At 40.4% G+C, this 23,131-nt stretch overlaps 1 protein-coding gene across 1 annotated transcript in view; it reads left to right on the top strand.

Annotated features, from left to right (window-relative positions):
• The window catches only part of SEMA5A (semaphorin 5A), a 352,567-nt gene that overhangs the window by 77,809 nt on the left and 251,627 nt on the right, over positions 1-23,131 (top strand). Inside the window, exon 2 of the mRNA XM_075142440.1 lies at positions 9,702-9,797. The gene's annotated coding sequence lies outside the window, so the exon portion shown is untranslated. The remainder of the gene's footprint in view (positions 1-9,701; positions 9,798-23,131) is intronic.

The raw sequence follows: 23,131 nt of genomic DNA, 5'->3' as shown, positions 1-23,131 counted from the left end.
CAAAGTAAGAAAAACAATGAAAAAAAAAAAATGAAACCTGAAATGTTCTTAAAATGCAGCTGCATCTGAGCTACAAGCAATATTTATATGCACATTTAGTGCACAGCGTAAGTAAAGCAGAAATTTGAAGTGGTCTGGGAGTTTAAATGTGCTTTCACATTTCCTGATGCTTTCACATTTTTGTTCAGTTTCATCTCAGCTGTGATAATGATTGTAAAATACTACAATTATTTTCAAAATTATATGTAGTTTTTTTTATCCTATTACTTTAATGTTATTCTGTTTAAATCCCATTTTAACATTGTTTTTATCTGGGATAATTTAGTATGCCCTTCTGTGTGGTCTAATTTTCATTTACAATCTCTATGTATCAATACTGCCTCCAGCACAATGTAATGTGAAAGCCAAATTAATTTGTTTTGAAAAAAATCAGACCTTGGGGTAGAAAGTTAGAGAATAAGTTAAGATGTGGGATGGTTAAAAGCGCTGGCAAATGCAGCATGGGCACCAAGTGTATATATTTAGTCAGTGGTAGAGTTTGAACCTTAAACAAAACGTGATTATCTCACAGATTTATCTGTGGTGCACGTTTCTCTTTGCTTTGTTTCAAGTTCTCTTAGCTTTGAAGGAGGATGAGAACGTTGGAACATGGCAACTTTTCCTGCAGTCTTGTTTGTATTTCTGAAGGGACTACCAGTCCTAACATCAGGATTTCCATATCAAGTCTGGGTGTGTCTTAGTTCTTTTTTCGCCTTGTTTGTGCTATTTATTTCCTGCACTTGTTCTAGGAACTTGTTTTAGGGACTTGCTCTGGAGCAGATGTTCTAAATCAAACGCCTTTTTCTTCTATAATTACAAGCGATCAGAAACAGCAGAATCGTACAAGTGCTTGCAGACGGGACATGCATCCTCCCATCCCGTCCTAGTAAGCAAAATCTTCTGTGCCAGAATTCAAGTTGTTGAATATTCCTAAAGGCATTTCCAATAGGAGTTTCCTGTTTATTGGACAGTTTGCTGCAGTTAGTTCTGTATGTATTACTGATTCATACTATCAAGTTGTGAATTAACATCTAAATTGTAAGTGGTGCTTGGTGAATTGTCAAAGATAATGAGAACCGATACTAGATACTGGTTAACATTGCATTTTAATAAACGCCCCTCAGGATAATGTGCTTAATGTCTCTGTATACTTTTCTGCATAAATTCTCCCAGCCACCTGAGTGTGAAAACTCCAGATCATCCCCAGCACTAGCTACCAAAACCTTTTGCTCTCTTTTATGTTATGTTTTCACGTGAAATGGGTATCTCAAGCAGACTTGAAATACAGGAACAAAATCAGATCCAGGTGTTCTTTTTCTGCTGCCTGAGGTGAACATGTAGGACATGAGTGTGTGAATGCAGAATCATGTACTTCATACTTAGTGGTTTAACCTTCAAAAAAAACCCCCCAAAAAGTGGATGTAATATGCCACTTGAAAGTAAGATTCTGCGAAGATTGGAGATACTGGCTGTGAAAGGAAGTTAGCTGTGGGCACAGTGCAGAGAAATTCTGGGATCTGCCGCCTGCCTTGTCATTTAAGCCTAGTGCATAGCAGGGGATAGTAGACGTTTGCTTTTAGTAACAGCTTATGATGAACTAGGCGTTGTAATGAAATTCTTGACAGAGGTCCCACTCATACATACTCATACTCTTCTCCTTCCTTAATTTTGTTAGTACTAAACACAAGAAAAAAAATAATCTGTTGAGGAGGAGCTTGGAAATTATTATGTGCGTCCTCCCTGGGATGATGCCCAGGACTAAAGTGTTCACCTCTGTATCGTTGCTTTGCCTGAGGCATTTGTGATTGCTTCAGCACTGCGAGCAGCCAGGGAGATGGGAGTGTGCATGCATGTTGGGTGGCAAAGGGAGGGATAGACTGCTAGAAGAATGCCAAAGCATTGAATGCTTTCACTGTTGATGGGGAAAACATTTGGCCCTGGGTAAGAATATTTCAGACAAGTCTTGGAATATGTCCAGATCACAACCACCATATTCTTGCTATCTCTACAGCCACGTAGAAAAAAAACCCCACAGCATTCGACTTTGTGCTGAAGAGAGAGTAGAAGAGCTAAGAAGCTTGCCGGGGGAAAGGGGGAGCATCTATCAGTTTGCGATTTATGGTACCAGATGGACTGTGCTGTGTGTTCTGGCTCTGGTGATGGATATGTTAAGTTTTGTCTTTCTGTCATGCATGCTGAGATGGAAGAAGGGAAAGCATCCATCATTGAAGGAGAACAATTTAAGCCAAAAAAAATTGAGGCAGAATATGAAAGCACTGTAGATTAAGAAACTCTTGTTAATTCTCTCTCTTAGTCTTATATCATAAATGATTCCAATACATTTGGGCTGGGAACCTAAACTGTCTGAAGCTTGTTGATGTGTGCACTCCCCCTTCCCCCCCCGTTGTTTAAGAACTCTCCCCCCATTTGGAAAAGCAGACTATGGATCTTTTTTTTTTCCTGATACATCACAATTAAAATTAATAGACTTATCCAGGATTTAATATTGTCTGTCTTTAAAATGTAGTGGATATGATTTCTTTAAATCATTTTGGAGCATTTAGACTAACAAAGTAGATAAGCCAGCTTGTGGAATAAACCGACACGCGTGAAAACTGGCACAGTTGTTAAACACTGCACATTGTAATGGCATTTTGTTGGGGTATTACTACTTCAGCTGCACAATTATGGGAGCCTGCTGCATATTAGCAGACGCTTTCCTCATAACCTCAAGCTATATGCACTGAGTTATTTTCCTCTTCAGACTATCACCTGGATTCTCCCAGACTACATATCATTTCTTTTTTTTCCTCTGTAGCAGTGCATGCTGTAGGCGATAGTGAGTGTAATACTTTCTGCATTGTTAGGCAATGAGCATTACCAGCAGCTGCAATATTCAGGATTAGTCTTTTCGTTATTATTTGGCATCTGCAGTACCTACATGAATCTGTTCAGTCCTGTTTCTCCAGAAGGCAGCTGGGCTCTGACTGAGAGAATGTGACCATAAAGCTTTCCTGAAATTGTCACTATACTCAGGAGTTCACTTTTAATTGCAACTGCAGTTTTCACAATGCAATTCACTGAGATATATAAAAACTTGCATTTTATTTAAAGAGACTGTGATATGTTAAAAGACATCTTCATATTTTATAATGGTGAAATGGGGACAGAACAAGGTTTTCAAGGCTGCACCACAAATCAGTTGCTGAGCCAGAAATATAATCCAGGTCTCATAACCCCAAGCTTCATCCTTGGTCCGCTAGCAAGCAGATGTCTCTGAATTAAGTATGCTACAGAAAATATACCAGCTGGTATCCTGCAGTACAGAAAATGTCTTTCAGAATAGTAAATAAACCCCAGGGTTTTCCTGAGGGTTGTGGAGTTTTTTCTCTAAAAGGTGCCTGTCATCTAAGCTTCGCTTGAATTTTTTTAAAACTAGATTGAAAAGTTTCACTTTTGCAAAAGGTCACATAAAATGTAATGTATTATTTTATGGTTACATATCTAAAGATGCTTCTGCTCAGGATTTCTCTTCAATGATACCCATACTTTTGGTTTTACCTTTCTTAGCTTACTTGCCTTCTTTGGAAAATAAAGTAGTCATATACTAGTTAATGAAAGAAAGGGAGCAACTATTTGGTTTCATGCAAACTAAATGCATAGATTACAGGGTATTCTGTTTTGCTTGTTTTTCCTAAACTGGCATATATATTGAAGAACTTACATGGTGATCAATGAGATTTAATATTTACATGCTAACATCAGTTTTGAGTGCGCAACTTAAATATGAGAATCAGTTAGATAGGATATGAAATTACTTGGCAGAATTCCAGAAGAGGAATAACATTTTATTCCATGGACAGTTGCTTTTATCAGGGTGAGTGGAGTGAAGATAAGACTATTTTTCTTACAGGTGAAAATTGTAGAAGAGGTAGAAGCAGTACAGTGTTGCATTTTGGGGAAGAAAGGAGATTTCTCAAGAAGATTGTTGCATGGTATCCCTCCTGCAATATTAAAAAAAATCACCCCACAACCCCCAAAAAAAGGAAAAAAGAAAAGAAAACACATCTATTGAGTTTCATCTTCAGGACACCAAAAAATGCTAGAAACATTGATTTTTATCTAAGTCTTGTAGACATGCACGCACACAAATAAATCTTGTGTACATTATGCTACAGTGTTTAATAATTCTCTTCATTGACTTTCATTATGAAGTTGATTTCTCTGGGCATAAAACTCTCAGCCTCTTCTGTTGTCAGTACCAACACAACTTGACTGAAAGGTGCTAAAAGGTGTTATTCTTGTTAGTATCCTAGAACTAGAAAAGTCTGGATTATCAATCTAATGAGCTTCAGGTTCAGGAAACCACGTAAGAGTTTGGAGATATGTAGACAGCAAATACCAGCAGCAACAGAGCACTAGAAATGTCCTATGGACTTCAGTCAAAAACCAGGAAAGCACAAGGATAAATGGTGTCACGCTCAAGAATAAATATTTTCAGAAGAAGTTTTGCTGTCAAACTCAAGGAGATCAGAGTTGTATCAGAACTGATTTATTTTAAATAAAAATACTCAGTTGTGTAATTTGCAGAAAGTTGGATAAAAGCCATGTTTTCTCTGCTCTTTGAAGTCTTCATGAAAAACGTGACTTCAGTGGGGGCAGGACCACAATAATTTCTCCTTTATTACGGTTTTTCTCCGTCTCTACCATTTCAAACTGGATAATGCTGTTCGTTCTGTCAGCAGTCTTAATAATGTATTATACTTTAAAAATTGCTATTTTGGGAATCATGGTGGTTTTTGGCAAGAACTAAGTGCTGCTCTTGGACTATAAATCTGTGGTGGTTAGTTAAAAGGTTAAATTTGCACTAACATGTCATGTCACTTTGACCTAGATGGAGTTAAAGCAAGTAAGTAGAGCAAGTTCAGTGGCTTTTAATGAACTATTATTAGTCAAATCACTGCAAAACCAAATAAATGTTATGTCATTCTGTCTTATAATTTTCAACCAGAGAACTCCAGCTGACTGGTGACTTTACATATTCTGATCTATGCTTTCCTGTCAGCAATACATTTCCCGTCCTGGCACTCCAGTCTTTACATTTATTCTTATTTTGGCCTAGTGAAGAATAAAGTGACACTGTAAAGAGAGTTAAAGCTGTGGATAATTCATGGCTCTAATTTTCTTTGTCAAGACCTTCCCTTTCAGAAAAACTAGAAAAAAGGAACCATGGCCAGTAGTATAGCTATCAATATGCAGAATATGACCAGGGCTCATATTCCTGAGCATTGGCATGTGTTACAGCAAGCGCAATGACTCTGCTTTATGGGACACTCTCTTCTCTTCTCCGAAGATGATCTTCATATGGGTCATGAGTATCTTGTGTTCTGATTTGTTGTTCTGATGTTGGATTTACCACGCCTATGAAGTAAGCCTGACAAACTCTGGATGAGTCACATCTATCGCTTATGTGATTTGCCCGTGGGAGCGTGGGTACGTGTGTGCGGATGTCCACGGTTCTTCATGACTTGGAACTTGTGTCCAGCAAGGCAAGAACAATGCTGGAGCTTAAGGGAGTCCTTGTACTGCTCCTGTTTTGTCCGGATGTGATTTCTCAGTTGAACCATAAGATGTATCTGTGAAGACCTGGACATTTCTCAGCCCTGCACGTGAAGGAGTATGGGAGCGGGTGCAGTGCTCCATATATTGACCTTCTGCTCTGCAGCGTGTGTGCCTGTTTGGGATGCGTTTGAGTGCGCTGCTTCTCTGGTCTCAAACAGTGGCTGGGACACGCTCAAGGACATTGTTGATTTTTCTTTTGTTCTGCTTTTTTCCTACATTTATTTTGTTTTGGTTTTACTTTACTCAATGCTATGATTTGCAAGGCATATAAACAAAATGCAGCTTTATAAGAAGGGTATTCCTATTTCTTTCATGTTCTTTATGCCTAGATTTAACTTAATAATTGCCATCTTTCCACATCCGTTCTTTAGTGCAGCAAATAAGCTGGATTTAATGAGATGTCTTTCCTTATATGAGGACCTCTTCAGCATGAAAAGAGAGAGATAAGTAGTAATATTAGCTAGCGTACATCATAAGGAGCACAAGTTTTTGTGGAAGGAACACAAGGTTGTATATAGCAGCTGTTCTAACCATTCATCCTTGATTCATCCATGAAAGTGGGATATATTTGCATAATGCAGGCGTTTTTTGGAGGACGTGAAGAGGAGGGAGGATATTTGTATCTTTTTTTTTTAATAATAATTGTTATTATTGTTATTTTTCTCCCTCCCCTCTCGACTGTGGTACACTTTCGGTTTTGACATGATTTTCTCCCTTGCTGCCAGATAGCAACAAAAGCAAATAATTTTTTCAATAGTATTTTAAGCAATACATAAAGTTTACTTATATGTGCTCAGTTCTCCTGTGTGTAGATGGTGAGAGCACTGAAGTGGGGAAAAACCCCATCTCCCTGGTGCTCCTGGCCCCACCAACATCAGCAGAAGTCACTTGGAGCAGCTTGCCTAACCAGGTTGTGATCTCCGTGGAGCAAAAGCCAGGGCTGGGTGGTGGAGTGGGGCGGAGCAGGCGTGTTCTTATCCCTCTCAGTGTCCTTTTTTGCCCTGCGAGGTGAGCAATGGTTGCCATTAGGTATTGTATGAAAATCCTGGGTGCCTGGGCAAGCTCCCGGCTGACTGGGTGAGGCGAGGTTGCTGCTGCGGCGCGCTGCCTGAGCAGGGCCGTGCAGCTACAACAGAAGTGGGAAGTCTCAGCATGCAGACGAGCCACGGTGTCTAGACATGCTGCGATTGCTTCTTTGCTCAATTCAGTATGTAGCCAAATATCTTTCCAGATATACTAGGTAGATGTGAGAGCAGTGCCCGTATCCATATGACAGTGCAGACTGTTAACTGCATGTGCACTCTGCTCCACGCCCCCACCAGATTTAATCATACCCCTTGGCTCTACCAATGACTTCAGTACCATATTCTAACAGCAGTGGGAAACAGCACTTCTGTGTGTTTGTCATTAAATCTAGTGAAGATTTCTGGAAACCTTCCCCTAGTATACACTTACGTATATTTTTATCCATTTGCAGAAGGTTTTTTTTGCCCTGTTCTTTTAAATTAATATGCTTCTGGGCAAATAAAATGTACCATGGCTGAATTCCCCTATTGTGTGCCTGTGTTTGACACTGAGAGTAGGGAAAAACAGCAATTTGAAAAGTGAGTCTGTCTCTTGTTTTGCCTCGCTATTTTCATGAAAGTTTTTGTGTTAGATTGAAACTGGGCATCAGTTTCAGAAGTAATTTTGAAAGGAAAGGACAGGAGACAGAGGCAGGGAGCACAGCCACAGCACAAGCCTTCTTGCTTTAGCAAATGATGTTAAACCACAGAAAAAGTAAACTAAAATATTGTTATATACACCCCTAAAAAAAAAAAAATTGATGTGTTTTTTCCAGTCGATCTTCTGATTTTGGTGGCTTAATTTATAATTTCTGTAAGATTGGTTTGATGTGGGCTGTGTAGGCTGAGTGAGCCTAACTTTTAATTTAATTAAATGAATACTCAGGCTAATTTCTGGTGTTATCCTACCCACAGCATATACTATATTGTGCCCGATGAGAGTGCCACCACAGTCATAGGAGTAGCAGGGTTGTCATACTAAGAGGTATAAGAGAAGCAAGACATGAATCTATAGAATCCAAGCTTTACGAGTCTGTTTCTGTACACCTGTGTGTGTTTTCCCTAGATCAGTAAGATGCATTCAGACTCTGCTTCCCAGTTTTGTCTAGGTGATTCTTAAGATTAGAATAAAAATAAATTTGCTAAAGCTTTTATTTTGGTAAAATAAAATCTGAGATGTTTATGTAGAAATACGAGTCGTGAAATCAGTGGTGAGGGGACAGTAGGTGGGTTGAAGTGCATGTAGAAAGCACTAGTACTGTCAGGTTTGTTTAGAAAAATTGAGGTGTACAGCCTTTGTAATGTTTCAAAGTGTAATAATTCAGCTGTTCATTCTGGTGTAGTGAGTGCATACATAAATCACTAGCATACTGCATCTTAGAGATGAGTTGCTTGTAGTTGTCTGTAGAACTTACTGCACGGTAACAGTTATAATTAATTACGTGACAGACCGAATGTCTCAGAGTACTTTATCATCAATGCGCATGGGTGGCGGGTAGTTACGCTGAGGTGTTCAAGTATTCTCTGGTACGTAGTAATATACAAAGCAGAACTTGGTCCTCTTCCAAGAATTAAATTTGTCCTTGCCTTTCTGAAAAGTGGGAGGCAAAGAAAAGGTGATGCAGTGTCTTCTCAACAATATAAGCTTCACCTACCACCTTGGACTATGAAATTCAAAATGACCTTCCATCCTTTAGCTTCGGTTGATCCCTGTGCCATGGAGAACACTATCTAAATCTGCTGTTGGCAGCTTCTACAGCAGAGTTTGATGTCGCTGAATTTTGCGGAGGCGTGTGTATATGTGCGCATATGATATAAATTCTTAATTTAGAAGAAAATATGTAAATTATAAAAATCTGAAGTACTTGGTGATAGGGAGCAGGAGGTTCTTGAGAAATTTTGACATGGTGAACATAAATCTGGATCTTCGTTGTCTAACCTGGAGAGTTCTTCCTGCTCGTGTGATGTTTCCTTGTTATAAAACATTTTTATGCAGTACTGCTTATGCATTCGGCAGATTTCCGGAGACTTTCATAGGTCAGAAAAGCACAGGAAAAAAGTCACAAGCACTTCCAGTCATCTAGTACAGTCACTTTATGTAAGTGACTGAGTAAACAGTGGAACAATGACTCCTTTTTGCCTCATGCCTCTGATTAGGTTCAAGGGTGAGCTGTTGATTGCTAGTGTATTTGTTCTGTGCCATAGACATTCTCAATCAAAGAAATGAATGATTTAAATTGGATGGACTACTGTTTTTTGCTTCTGAAGTGAAGTACCTTTTTGTTGAGGTGTTGAGAGCAGGAAACTTCTATGTGATTTCTGTCTCACTATTTCAAGTAAAGATAGCACTTGGTTGATTTGCAGTACCTTCTTTGTTTCAGTAAAGAAAAAAGCAAGGTAATTTTTTGAATGTTTATATTGTCTTTGTCATTCCTACAAAATGGGTTAACATCTTGAAGTGTTCTTACTGATGCATCTCTTTTTCTTGAAAATGTGTTTTGTATTGTTTTGAGACATTAGACAGTAACTGTGTTTTTCTCTTGAACTTTCTGTTTTATGGAAAGATGAAAGAACACTAAAATTTTGCCCACCTGAATTTTGTCATGGATTTCACTTGGGGCCAGATTTCAGCCCATGTTTTAGGCATATTTAATTTTAGTGGTGGTTAGGATACCAAGGGAAATTTTTACATTGAGGATTTTTCTCTAATTCATATGTCCCATGGATTTTGTTAACTCTGTGACAAGTACTCCTCTTTTCTGATTCTCATCCCAAGCTGCCAGTTATTTTAAAGAATTTTTTTTTCTGCCTCTTTCTGTTTGGTTCTTGTTCACACTGTGTAGTTCAGTGCCTTACATTTCTAATTTATTGTCTTGAAAGACAGATGTTTTATGACTGCTACAAATATCTGAGACTTGCTGATGAGCTGTCTCTTCAATACCTATTATTTCTCTTTTATGTTTTCCTATCTCCTAGGAGCCTACAAGGTAGACCCGGGACCCCACTGTGCTAGACTCTGCACAAACGCTGAACAGAGGCAGCAGATGATTACACAGGGATGGTGACTAAAAGGTAGGTAAGAGACTGTATTTTGTTCAGTGGATAGATGGTGATGTCACGGAGAGATTGTAAGATGCCTTTCTCTCTTCCCTAAGCTAAGAAAATGCAAGAAGTGGAAATGGGAGGAATGCAAGAAATGGAAACAACCTGCAATTCTCCTTTCTTCTCCCCTCTCTTAAATTATGCTGAACTTCATAAAGGGAAACTATGTAAAAACGGGGATGTTTGCTTAAAGAAAAACTGAAAGGGCAACTGTAAGAGTAACATGTTTGTAGGTGGCAGAGATGCTATTTCAGGATGCTGTTTTGGAGGCTCCACACAAATGCTTACCGTTGGTCTAAAAAAGACTTAGGAAAAGGAAGCCTGTATAGCTAAATGACAAGGTAGAGGAGACTATAAAAAGCAAGAGGACATCTTAAAAAAAGCTGTGGCTGCATTCAAAGAAGGAAAATAGGACCAAAAAATCCCCCTATCAGGCTAAACATAAAATTAATAAATGCTTTTTTCAACCACACCAGTAGCAGGAAGCTAGCTGAAGAGTCTGTGGGGCCTGCGTATAATGACATTATGAAATGAACAATCCAAGATAAAGCCATGGCAGAAAACGAAATAATTCTTGTGTGTATGTGCTCACCACTGAAAAGCGTGGGGTGGTTCCTGTTTTGGAACCTTTCTTATGGGAGGCTTATGAGATTGCCTTTCTCAGCTGGGAGCATTTGTAGGAGAGATTGTGGAACAAATTGCATGTTCCCAATTTAACAGGTCCAGATGTAGCTTACCCAAGTTTTTAAGAAATGGAAGAGTGAAATAGACCAGCTACAGACTGTGGCTTTAAAGTGTCTCAGCAATTGAGAACCTGAAGATGTCTAATTTGATGACATGTTTTAGAAAGCGTTCATGTGGATTCAGGGAGCCTAGAAACCAATAGGCCTCTTGTTTAAATTGAGTGGATTAATTAAAAAATTAGATTAGCGGCTGTTTTAGAAAGGACATTGGATAAATATGATGGAGATACTGTTTGATAAAAGGAACCTTCATTGCTTCAAAGCAGCAATAGCAATTTCAGAGTGGCATGAAGGAGCTTCATTCTCTTTCAGAAACTCTGTGCCTGGTATGCAACATAACTGCAGACCACTGAACTGCAAACAGCTTTGTACTGCAATGATGAACTGTGCTGTATTTGACTCTGCATATGAGGTGAAGGAGGATTAGAGAGGGATGGATGAGGTCATTGTGTCTAATGGAAAGACCCTTTGTTTCTTCCTACAGAGAAGGAGCCTCTTCCCATTAAAGCCTGTTGTTAAATCTCTGAGATTAATGGCATCTAGAAGCAGGGTTTAACACCTGGTGTAAACCTAAATGGTCTTTGATTTATAATTTTAATCTCTTCTTTTTTTTTTTTTTTTGGCTTAAAAATCTCGTTAGGAATAAGGTTCATTCAACTTCCCCCCACCAGCACAACTGCCCTCCCTTAGGGCACACTTCTTGCAATAAAGATGCTGCCTTTAAGTATTCCAGATATCTCTCAATTGCCTGAAGTCTCATGGGTTGCTTTGTCTTGTCTTGATCATTGAAAATGTCAAAAGAATTTGTAGAAGGGCACTGTTTTGAGACCCTTTGAGCTGTCCCTGTTGATCCAGGTTTGGTGTATTTATATGTATTTTTTTTTTTTTCCAAGTGATGCAGATTTTTGTGCTTGCAGTGTGTGTATTAATGTAGTGTGTATAATCCGTTTGCTCTGGAAGCCCTTTCTGCAACACCACTGCAAGCAGTTTGAATTATTTTTCACTCAGCTTCAGGTTGCATCTTCATAAAATATGGTGGAATCCAGTGCTAGAAAACATGCAAGATTGACAGCCCTGGAAATTGAAATCCCTGTTTATCCATGATAGCACAGCCTAGCTGGAGCAAACTCTGTATCTTGAAAGTACGACTCATGATTAACCTGCTGAGATGACCTCTTCTTATTCTTTACAGAGCACTGAAGGTTTGCAAAGACTTCGCACAGTGAGAGCTTCATGTTTCAATTTGTGTTTTCAATATCTTTCAATATGATGTATTTATCATAGTATAAATATAGGTTTGTGTCCTTAAAAAGCAAAGAACTATGAACTCTGGATTTCCCATGTAAGAGAGATGTGTTTTTCTATAGTTTTATTATTAGTTGTAGAAATTGATAGGGCTATAGTGATTGAACTAATACATGATAAAACATGATCTTTTATATTCAAAAAGTTAACAATTTAAAAACCAGAATGCATCGTAGTGACTTTAGCAATACAGATTTTCTGCTAGATCACTCTGCGATTGTCCCATCAACATCATGGTGAAGTGGTATGTAACAGAGGAGAGAGTTGGCCAATATGAAAGGATGGAGGGAATCTATTGCTGTATCCAAACTATGCTTTTGGGACTCTCAGTAGCATCCAAGTCCCATCCTCCCTCTGAGGTGAAGCATGCTGAGGTAGAGCATAGCAAGCACACCATGCTAGAAAGTTTGTTATTACTCTTTGATAAGTTGAGTATCATTCACATTTTAAATCTGTCTTCTTGAGTTATGCATTTCCTAACACTGACATGAATTGCCAATTTTTTCCTTGGCCAGATGCATACAATATCAGCAAGTTTCTTGGTTTGCTTGGTGTTTTTTGTGATCAGTCTCTTTTCCTTTTTGCCCCTTTCTAGGTCAAATTCTGCATGTGATTATTACACAAGGCTCCCGGTGGAAAGGCCTTGCATCCTCAGCATTTTCCTTCTGGGCTCTTTATTTTGAATTCCAACAATTCCATTCCATAGACCTTTCTCATACCTGTGACGCTTTTATCTCATTGCACCACCGCTACGTAAACTGACACTTTTCTGCTCTGACTTAATCATTTTTCAACACCACACCTGCAGCCAAAGGGCAGGTTTTAGTTGGACTTTTATTTCTAAGACATTTTATTGTACTTGTGTTTTTCCTTGTGTCATTAACAGAGGCCATTTACAAGGGTTTAGTGGTTTTGGGGTTTTTTTTTAATGGCCATTTTCCTTGGTATTCCTTCTAGAGCTTTATGCTTGGAGTGTTGTTCTGGAAGTAGATTTGACAACATGTCTTTCTGTAGTAATGTGCAAATGACATCAAAGCAGAGAGCTGGTAAATAAAGGAGAAGGAATTTAACTGCAAAGGTATTACAGAAGAGCAGAAGAGGTGGAGATTGTAGGAAATAAGAGCATACTTAGTACCACTGGCAGGCTGAGAAAAGAAATAAAAACAAATACAGGAAAGGAAAGGTAGTGTTTTAGCATTTTCTATGTGTTTAAATGAATACCCTCTCCTGCTGATCAAAGAGGGTTTTGGTTGTCTCAGAAAAGAGAGGCATTGAGGTCTACAGTGACTGGAAAGCTGAGGGCAGATGTGTCAATATGTAGGGGGGCTAATGTATTCCCTTACTCTGAGCTCCGCCCTTCCTTAGGGTATAGTGGAAAGCGGCATTCACATAGTGGGATAGCTGGTCACCTGTCTTGGGACACATCAGGAAGGAATGGGCTATTCCACAACCGTTCGCAGCATCTTGGATACGACTTTCCTAGCTTTCTTACTTATTTACATATGGTACATGCCGTGACTCTGCCGCATAACCTACATGATGGGCACTGAATGGGCCTGTCATTATCTGCCAAGGCTCTGTGATGAAAAGGAGATGAGAAACCTGTAAAAGTCTCAATGCAAGCCTCAGTTGCCAGTGTGAAGATGCTTTTAAAGGATCCCGTGAAGGAGCACTTCAGGATCTGTTGTCTTAAAATTGAACTGGCCTCTTTGCTTCTTTTAGAAATGTTGCTGGAGTGGTGGGAAGGGCAGGGCTACTCATAGTCTTGCAGAGACTTTTCTTCCTTGTCTTTTAACCCACACTTCTCCTCGGGCATCGGTGCAGTATGCCCAATTTTTGTATCCCTAAGCAAATGGGCGAAGGGGTTGGTCTGGCTTGTCATGTGTGCATTGGTTGGCAGGTCTGCAGCTCAGGGTGAACTAAGAGAGTGGACTGATAAATGTGCCATCCTCCTTGCTGCTGAGGCGTGAGTGAGTGGGATCCTCGGGTACCTTATGCGGTATAATGTTGCTGGTGCATGTTCATAGCCTGGGTTAGCCAGCAGCCAGCTCAGGACTGCGGTGGCTCTGTATAGCTCAGCAGAAGCAGGTGGTTGTGTTGCCTGTCTGCAGGGTATTGAGGGAAGGGGCGAAGGAAGCTGGGCTCCAGAGGGAGGAGAGCGGAAAGGGCAAGATCTGTGTATGGGAGGAGGTGAAATGTGATCTAATGAGCACAGCTTTTCTCAGGCTTTACCATTCCTATGTACAGCAGCTATGGTGGTCTTAAAAGTGCAGCTGGTGGCTGGTTTCCCTTTGGGGACAGGGGATGACTTGAGGGAGAAAATGGTGCCAATCATGAGTGAGCACATGAAGCTGGGTGTTGAGGCATGCTGTCGTTAGTTGACACTGAACTGATCTTCGATACAACTGACTGCTAGGAAGATCTAGATGGCTTGGGAGCTAGGGTCTTTGCTCAGGGTGTGCTGTTGGAACAGGGACATAGACTTGGTACGGGAGAAGATGAAGGGGCAGGCCAGCAAAGTGAAGTGGAGGCCATACTGGTCTACCTGGGGGAATGCCTTTGCTTATTGCTGTGGGCATGTGGTCCTCCCAGCAAAGTTGTGACATTCAACTGTGGTGTGTCAGCATGTTGGTGTTGTGCTTATTTGTTCATCCCGGGAAAGGGATCCCTGCCTGTGCCATGTGTGCATTTGTTTTTTTTGAGGAATGCAATATGTAAGGGTATGAAGATGTACAGAAAGTAGTGCAAAAAGGGGTGCAGGCCATACTATGTGGCATTTGGGTTTAGATTTTGGTGGTCTCAGGCAACACTAGCTAAGGATGTTCTGACTGCAGGTCATCCAGCCTTGCCTGATGGTGTGCTGGAGAGCTGGCGCAGTGGGGAGGGAGGTTTTCCATAGGCTATTGCTGTGAGTGTACTGTGTGGCATAATATGTAGGGATGGTCAGGAAGTTTTCCTTTAAGCACCTGTGGGGGTACTAGAAAAATTTGGGTGCAAGCAAAACAGCCTAAGAAAGCTGAAACGGTGCCTTTACTTTTAGAAAAATCTAAGGGAAGACATAATCATCCTGCATGTTTCTATTTATGAGCTCAAGGTGACTTTGACACATTTGCTTTCTGAATCTTAGATTCCTCAAAAGGAGGAGTCTAAAATAAGTTTCAATGTATGCAATCCGTGCATACATACTGTATACTTATAGGATTCCAAAGTGATAAATGAAAAATGATGGCTACAAAGCTACAAAAGTCTAAAGCAATTTTGGATATGATGGAGACATCAGTGACACTTCGTGTAGTCTTTGACTGATGCAAAGTGTCAACCACTTAGAAGCCATTGGGAAAGATGTCACCAAACAAATTGGATTTTCACAACTTTGTTAGTTTGTGAAATAACCTTACGGAATAGATTTTGTCTGAAAGGTCTTAAATGGAAATCATTAAAAAGAGCATCATCATTAACAATTAGATAAAATATGGAAATGTAAGTAAGTTAAAATAACTTTTTAAGAGGATATTTCAGACTTGGGGAAAACAGTATTTTTTTTTTTTTTGGGACACACATACACAGAGCAGCACGATGTATGCTCTGAAGGAAACCCACAAGAGGCTTCTGTGTATTGAAACAAATATGTCAAGAGCCATTTGTCATTTAACCTTAGGTTATTTGACATCTCCTTATTCGTTGTTTGACAGCTTCATTGGGTGCATTCCACCAAACAGTATATGATTTCTGTTGTGTCAAGTTTTACTACTTTTAAACAGACTTAAAAATAGTACTTAAATTTTTAACGACTATGTTGGAGGAAGAAAATACAACCATGATTTATTCTCTTTAGAAGGATTTTTTTTTCTTCTTTTTTTTTCCTGTCATGCCATATTTTAGGATCTAGCAAAAAATAAGCAAGTTTGCATTGACAGGAAGTTCAGGCATGTGCAGGGATGATCCTCGTACATGTGAAACCTTTGTATGTGAATACATGGGGTTTTAAGTGTAAGCATTGTATTCATTTTGAACTTTGCCTTTTGTTTTTGAAGACTCTGATAGACTGGATTTTTTAGCTGTAGAATGGTCTTTGAAAGTCTTTGCGCCTTCCAATATTTTTAATTTTACCTGGTTTACTTTAGGAAAGGATTTGTGAACTTGATCTTTCATAGGAGGTGTAAAATATCTGTATCTGGATTCAGGATTTAGTGAAAAGCTAACAAAAGGTAGATGAACTTTCAGAAAGACCTAACAGAAGCCATGATTTTCCATTCAGATGTCTTACTGCAGGATTCTGATAGCTTTGTCAGGGTTTCCTATGTTTCTGATGGACATCTTCAAAAGGCAGCATGGTTAGCCGCACAGTTAATGTTGCTAATTAAAAAAAGGCATATTTGTATGAAGTCTCTGAATTATCTGGATATTAATGCAACTGAATGTGGCACAGAAGGGAGTTGTGTGATTTTTCTGTTGCAGTTCTCAATTGAATCAGCGATCTAAATACAAAATCTAGTATGGAAGAGTGTCATGTGGGTCGGTGGGTCCCCTTTGACACTATTGCCTGTAATCATGGGGGATTAATCATGGGGTTAGAAGGAACATTAAGTGGCACTTTCATTTGTGTATTAAATCTTTGTACGTGTGTGGGAAAACTTTTGCTGAGGTATAAAAAAATCTAAATTGTCATCTTTGCAGTGGTAATATTAAAGAGCAAGGCAAGTGAGCTTACTTACTCTAGGCATTTTGTATAATCAGTGCAGAGACACTGGATGGTTCAGTCCACCTAAGTGCTCTCTGTAGGATACTCTCTCTGTTGCTTATCCCAGAACTGAAGGAGGAATCCATAAGCTTGGTGAGATGAGTGGGTGTTTAGAGTGCTTACCTTGATAGAAAAGCTACTTATAAGTAAACAGGTGGGGAGTAGAATTGTTCCATAGCAGTGATGTGGGATGGGAGCTCTGGGCTGCCTCATCTCTCCCTTTCCTTCGTATCAGTCTGCTAAACCTTGCTGTCACTTAAGCTGTTGCTGTAAAGAGAGACTATGTTGGTTATTGATGGGAAGAAACAAATCAAAAGCTGGTAATGGGCTAGGAGTTGAGAGGAGGTGGGAGTCTGAAATGCATTTGCAAATGGGGGTGCAGGGTTGAGTGGATTTGACATACAAAAGTGTATTCTCCTCCACTGTATTTTGGTTGTCAAAGCTGTGACCACCATGCATTTGCTGAAATGCATTTAATAACCACTGCCCTTTAAAACTATACCAAAGAACTGCAGGACTGAACCCACCACGAGAAGGATAAATTTGCCTGTATTACTTAACTGAAGCAGGCTGTCACAGTAGTCATTTCATGACATTTTTGAGCTCATCCAGCAGTTCTTTTAAGTAGTAACTACTTAAATATAATCTTTATTTTGGAAGTTTGCCTAGTATTAATGTGCAGAATATCCACTAATAGTTTTGTTTTAGCAGTACAGTTTTGTCCTTTAGATTGGCGATTCACATTTAAAAATGTATTATATTAAGTCCTATGAAAGCTAAATCCCAAGTACTATCAAGCACTTTTGTACAGTGACATAGAAAATGGTAGAGAACTGTTTTCAGTTTAACATAATTTTTTTTTAAAATCCAGCTATTTGAAGTTGCTGTATTACTGTCTTCCTTCTGGTTTCTTACATCCATATACAAATTTTGGCATGTTTTCCTGTACAATTTACAAATACAAAAAAGTATGTCCAGATGGCTACAGCGACAATCTGTGATGTGATGATCTTCTGTCTTAATTATTCAACATGTATGACTCCGATCTCTGTGTTCCCTCTTCCCAATTTAAATGCAAGAGCTAAACTTGCATTAATCTCATATTACCTCTTTTTTACCTGCTTCCATTAACCTTGCCTTCATTCGAAACTACTTTTTATGCATCTTCAAGACTTTACACAAATTTTTCATCTGACTCTAACCTTCATCGTCTTCATTCTCCTGCCAGCTGATAAAACTTCCCTCTTCCCAGCTAAATATTTTCCTATGGTTATCTCAGTGTATTGTCTTCTGCTGCTCTGTTGCATTGATGTCCTCCCAATCCTGAACTACTGCCTTTTGTTCAATCAAGTCATGTTTTTAAACCTGCTTTTTTTTTTTTTAAATATAGTTCCCAGTACAAGGCAATTTATAATAATGTGAAGGGAAAGGAAAAAAGTTGAAAAGTATCCTGAACTAGAGCATCTTCTCCTATCCTGCATCATACCTGAATTTGGGTAGAGGACACAGTAGAAGGCAAGACACGTAGCCAGCTTTCAAAGCCTGAGCTTTTGTAATTTAAGAGTACTTTTTGTTTTATATATAGTGAAGTTTCAGTACATTGTAAATGCAAAGTAATAGTCACAGCTTTACTTGTAGTTGTGACTCTGGTCCCACATAGATTCCTAATTCCCAGTGGTGGAATTTCAAAATTCACTTTTTCTGTGAGCTCCTTATTTTACAGGGAGCACAGATGCTTTTTTAGCAGATTACAAAAAGTAGGTTAACAGTAAAGCTAGGGAAGAATAGAGTTTGAAGGCTGTCCAAGAAATGTCATCATCGCAGTAGTTCCCCTCTAGACCGAAACATGTTTTTTGCCCTTCTAAAAAAATACGTAATTAGTTTTGTGAAATCAATATAATTATGTAGCTTAAATAAAGGAAGAACCAATGCCATTAACTGAGACTGCATTTGCTCACAAATATGATGAAAATAAGTGTTAAAAATACTTTAATCATCTGGTTATTGTTTTTCTTACTAATCCCTGTTCTGTGAGGTGGACTAGCTGTATTGGGTTTGCATGGCAAGGTTTTGGTAGTGGGGGGGCTACAGGGGTGGCTTCTGTGAGAAGCTGCTAGAAGCTTCCGCCATGTCTGACAGAGCCAATGCCAGCCGGCTCCAAGACGGACCTGCTGCTGGCCAAGGCTGAGCCCATCAGTGACGGTAGTAGCACCTCTGTGTGATAACATAGTTAAGAAGAGAAAAAAGTTGCTGCACAATGGCAACTGCAGCTGGAGGGAGGAGTGAGAATATGTGAGAGAAGCAACTCTGCAGACACTGAGGTCAGTGAAGAAGGAGGGGGAGGAGGTGCCCCAGGCGCCGGAGCAGAGATTCCCCTGCAGCCCCTGGTGAAGACCATGGTGGGGCAGGCTGTCCCCCTGCAGCCTGTGGAGGTCCATGGTGGAGCAGATATCCACCTGCAGCCTGTGGAGGACCCCACGCTGGAGCAGGTGGATGCCAAAAGAGGCTGTGACCCCATGGGAATCCCGCGCTGGTGCAGGCTCCTGGCAGCACCTGTGGACCTGTGGAGAGAGAGGAGCCCACGCTGGAGCAGGCTTCTGGCAGGACTTGTGACCCTGTGGGGGACCCACGCTGGAGCAGTCTGTTCCTGAAGGACTGCACCCCATGGAAGGGACCCATGCTGGAGCAGTTCATGAACTGCAGCACATGGGAAGGACCCATGTTGGAGAAGTTCATGGAGGACTGTCTCCCATGGGAGGGACCCCACGCTGGAGCAGGGGAAGAGTGTGAGGAGTCCTCCCCCTGAGGAGGAAGGAGCGGCAGAGACAACGTGTGATGAACTGACCGCAACCCCCATTGCCCGTCCCCCTGCACCGCTCGGGGGGAGGAGGTAGAGAAATTGGGAGTGAAGTTGAGCCCGGCAAGAAGGGAGGAGTGGAGGATTTAAGATCTAGTTTTTATTTCTCATTACCCTACTCTGATTTGCTTGGTAATAAATTAAATTAATTTTTCCCCAAGTTGAGTCTGTTTTGCCCGTGGCGGTAATTGGTGAATGATCTCTCCCTGTCCTTATCTCGACCCACGAGCCTTTCGTTGTATTTTCTCTCCCCTGTGCAGCTGAGGAGGGGAGTGATAGAGCCGCTTTGGTGGGCACCTGGCATCCAGCCAGGGTCAACCCACTACACTAGTATACTTTTATTATATTCAGGTTTAATGGGTAAATAAGACTTTTTCACAAATAATTTTTATTTACTGAGGTGTAGAAATACGTAGTATAGCATCTTCATTCAGGGGCAGCATTACTAAGTCCCTAAAAGTACATGTTGCTTTAAAAATTGTTGTCCACAGCTTTATATACTATATTTCATCTCTCAAGAGCGTGCCAGGGATATTCAGAAAGCATATTTGTAAGGGCCACTAACCAGCATCACTGGATAAATGGAAGGAAACTTCTGAAATGTAATTTATGTCATGTTTTGTGACAGTTTGTAAGGAAGTCCAGTTAATGACTACAGGATTCTGTTGAAATTGAGGTCTTTGCTGACTCAGCTATAACCAGGAGGCAGATCTCTTTCCAAATCGTAGGGCTTCCTACTAGATGGGTGAGAGAATTATTAAAGAAAAAATGCTGTGGACTGGCTATTCTCGATGCTGTTTCTCTTTGTGGTCACAACTCATGTACTGTAGTATGTGCTTTGTAAAAAGCTGTGCGATGGATTTTCCTTGTCTTATAGTGAGATACGTATGTTCACTTTTCACTAGGCTTTATGAATAACTCGTAAATATAGACTTGTATGTACTGCATGGCAATACGAGTGAATAAAATACAAGCTACGAATGTCGTGCGGTGCAGAGCTCAGATCTTTGCAGAACGTGGGAACGAATGGCTGTGCTTGGTTAGAGGTGCATCCAGACCGGCATCTGATCTCTGTCAGGAGCAAACAGCACGTGTCTCAGGGAAGCGGGTAAGACCCCAGCAAGCAGCCAGTGGGACTTTTCCTGAATGTTGTTGCAGTATCGGCTCAGGAAGTTCCTGAATTTCACACTGCAAAGTGGGAGTGTCTAGGTATTTCATAACCGCCAGTAGATCCTTTTTCTGAGGATCTGCCCAATTCCATTTTGAAGCTATGTCATTTTTCTAGTATCAACAGGATCCTGTGGTAAGGACTGTTTGCTGAACTGCTATTACTCACAACACCTGAAAGTATTTTTTTACTACAGAACAGCTTGTGTTGTATGCCATGTTGATGGCGTTGACCATCTTTTGGACCCTAAAAAAATGTGTTTGGTTTGCCAATAGAAGTACCAACTGGAAAAGGAGCAGGCAAGTGTAGTACAGAGAGGAGGGAGAAGATGAAATGCAGCGATGTGTGTGTAGATCCCTGAATTGCTACAGTTCTTCCCCCCCCGCCTTCTTTTTCCTGCACTAGCTGACACTTCTGCCCTCTCCTGGCTCGTTTTCTCTCACTTCATGCCTTTCCTTTGGCTGTTAAACTTCCTCTGGTTTTCCTTCCAATTTTCTCCACTTTTCAGACCTTTATTTGCAAACAATGATTACCATTTTGTTTTTCCATTAAAGTTATTTTGTAAAGGAAAAACCGTGCTGGCTTTATAGTCTGTCTGAGGAGGAGAATCCCTCCTTCCACCGCCTCAGGCTGACTTCTGATGGCCAGACTGAGGATCACAGTTCAGTGGATGTCCCAGGCAATGCATGGGGGAAAGCACTCTGGTGACCGGACCAGGAGACTGGCTGTGAGGGGAAGGACACTAGAGGTGGGAATCTGGGGCTTGGGAGGATACCAGAAAGGCTGAGGAGCTACGGGATAGCTAAGAGAAAAAGGGATTTGAAAAAAAGAGCTGAGATTTTGCTGGAACTTGGGCCTCGGCTGCGCTGATTTGACTACCTTTATTCTTACCTCTAAGCTGCTTGCGGTGCTCTTCTGTGTGGACCTGCTGGGTTGGCTGGTGCTGGCTCAAGGAAGCTGTGGTCCACTGGTGCTATGCCCCACTGATGAGGCAGACATGCCCACGTTGTGATAAATGAGATCTGAGGCGATATTACAAACTTCTTGCTTCACTCAGGCCACTGTTCTTGAAGCAGTGCTTCCTTTGTGGAGATCACAAGTATTGCAGCTCTTTGAGTAGCGCTGGAGAACTAGCTTTGATGACAGATTCTTCTTTTATGAGTTGTCACCATCAGCTACAGATATTAGCAGACTTTTGGCAGCATGTCACTATGAATTTAAGAATTGATTTTTGACTGTGTTAGTCAATGACAGCTGATGGGTGACTGCCTCTTGCAGATCTTAAAATTCATGCCACTGCAGGAATGAACAGCAATATTAAAAAAAAAAGTTGAAGGAACTCGGTAATCAGTTTGTTAATTGAAGCTGACTCTCACTTTATGAGAATACAAATTAGAATATGCTACTCTGCCGCATAGCAAACAGGCTGCGTTGCTGGGTCCAGTGATGAGACACGATGGTGTACGGCTAGATTATTTCACTGAAGAAGGTGTATAGCCTCCAGTCTCATCTTGATGTTTAATGAGGCGATCTTTGAGCTATTGTTCTAATCTAATTGTGTATCTGAGTGATATACAAATTGTTTTTCTAAAGCTATACTGAGTAAGGGATGTATTTCAAAGTAATTATGTTATAAAGAGGTATAGCTTTTATTTGTGCATTTGACAGGGGAACAGGATTAATCGCTATAGTAAAAACAACCAGTTGTTTTTTTTTGAAACAAGATTTGAATGAGTTTTGATATTTATTCACCTTGTGCCTATATTTTATTAGGAGAAGGGTGACAAAAAAAATCACAGTTCATTTGTGGGAAAAGTGAAATGTGAATGTCTCTGACACACAGCATTCACATTTTTCACTGGAGGAGAGGGGGAGCACTGTTACTTTAGACTGATGCAGCCCTCTTGATGTCTCCCCCTCCCTTGCCTCCATCCCTTTTTCCTTCTGGGCTCCAGGGCTTGTCACTGGTGGTATTGCCAGGACTGGGAATTGAGAACCTACACATTGCCTGAGCATTTAGCTAGATTTTTTGGTAGGTGTGATGACAGGGCCTTTTTTACGTTTTCCTTTCTCTAGCAATCTTCCTCTCAAATGATTTGTATGAATTTGAAGAGTTTGGCTTTAAAAAATCAAGAGCCGTTACAGAAAAAGGCACTGAGCTACATCGTATGGGTGTTCATATATTCCAGTTTTATGACCATATGACTGCTGATACCCTTTTTCCCGATTTGTCCATCTGCTTACTTAGCAATACACAGCAGCGTGGGCTTTTTTTGCTAAAGGGGAAACAACGATCTCCCTGTCTGCTCATCACTTGCAGCAGCAAGCAAATGTTCTATTCTTTTAATAAGTTGTAAAAATGTGCCACTAGCAGTACAGTAGACAAACTAGGTATTTTTAATAAAATTGACATGACCAAAGATGAAATAATTATTACTGACTATTTTAAATGTGTACAGTAGCAATATGGGACAATATCTTTCTTTGGAC

The sequence above is a fragment of the Calonectris borealis genome, chromosome 2 (assembly GCF_964195595.1).
Source record: "Calonectris borealis chromosome 2, bCalBor7.hap1.2, whole genome shotgun sequence".
Classification (NCBI taxonomy): domain Eukaryota; kingdom Metazoa; phylum Chordata; class Aves; order Procellariiformes; family Procellariidae; genus Calonectris; species Calonectris borealis.
This window is presented reverse-complemented; position numbering and strand designations above follow the sequence as displayed.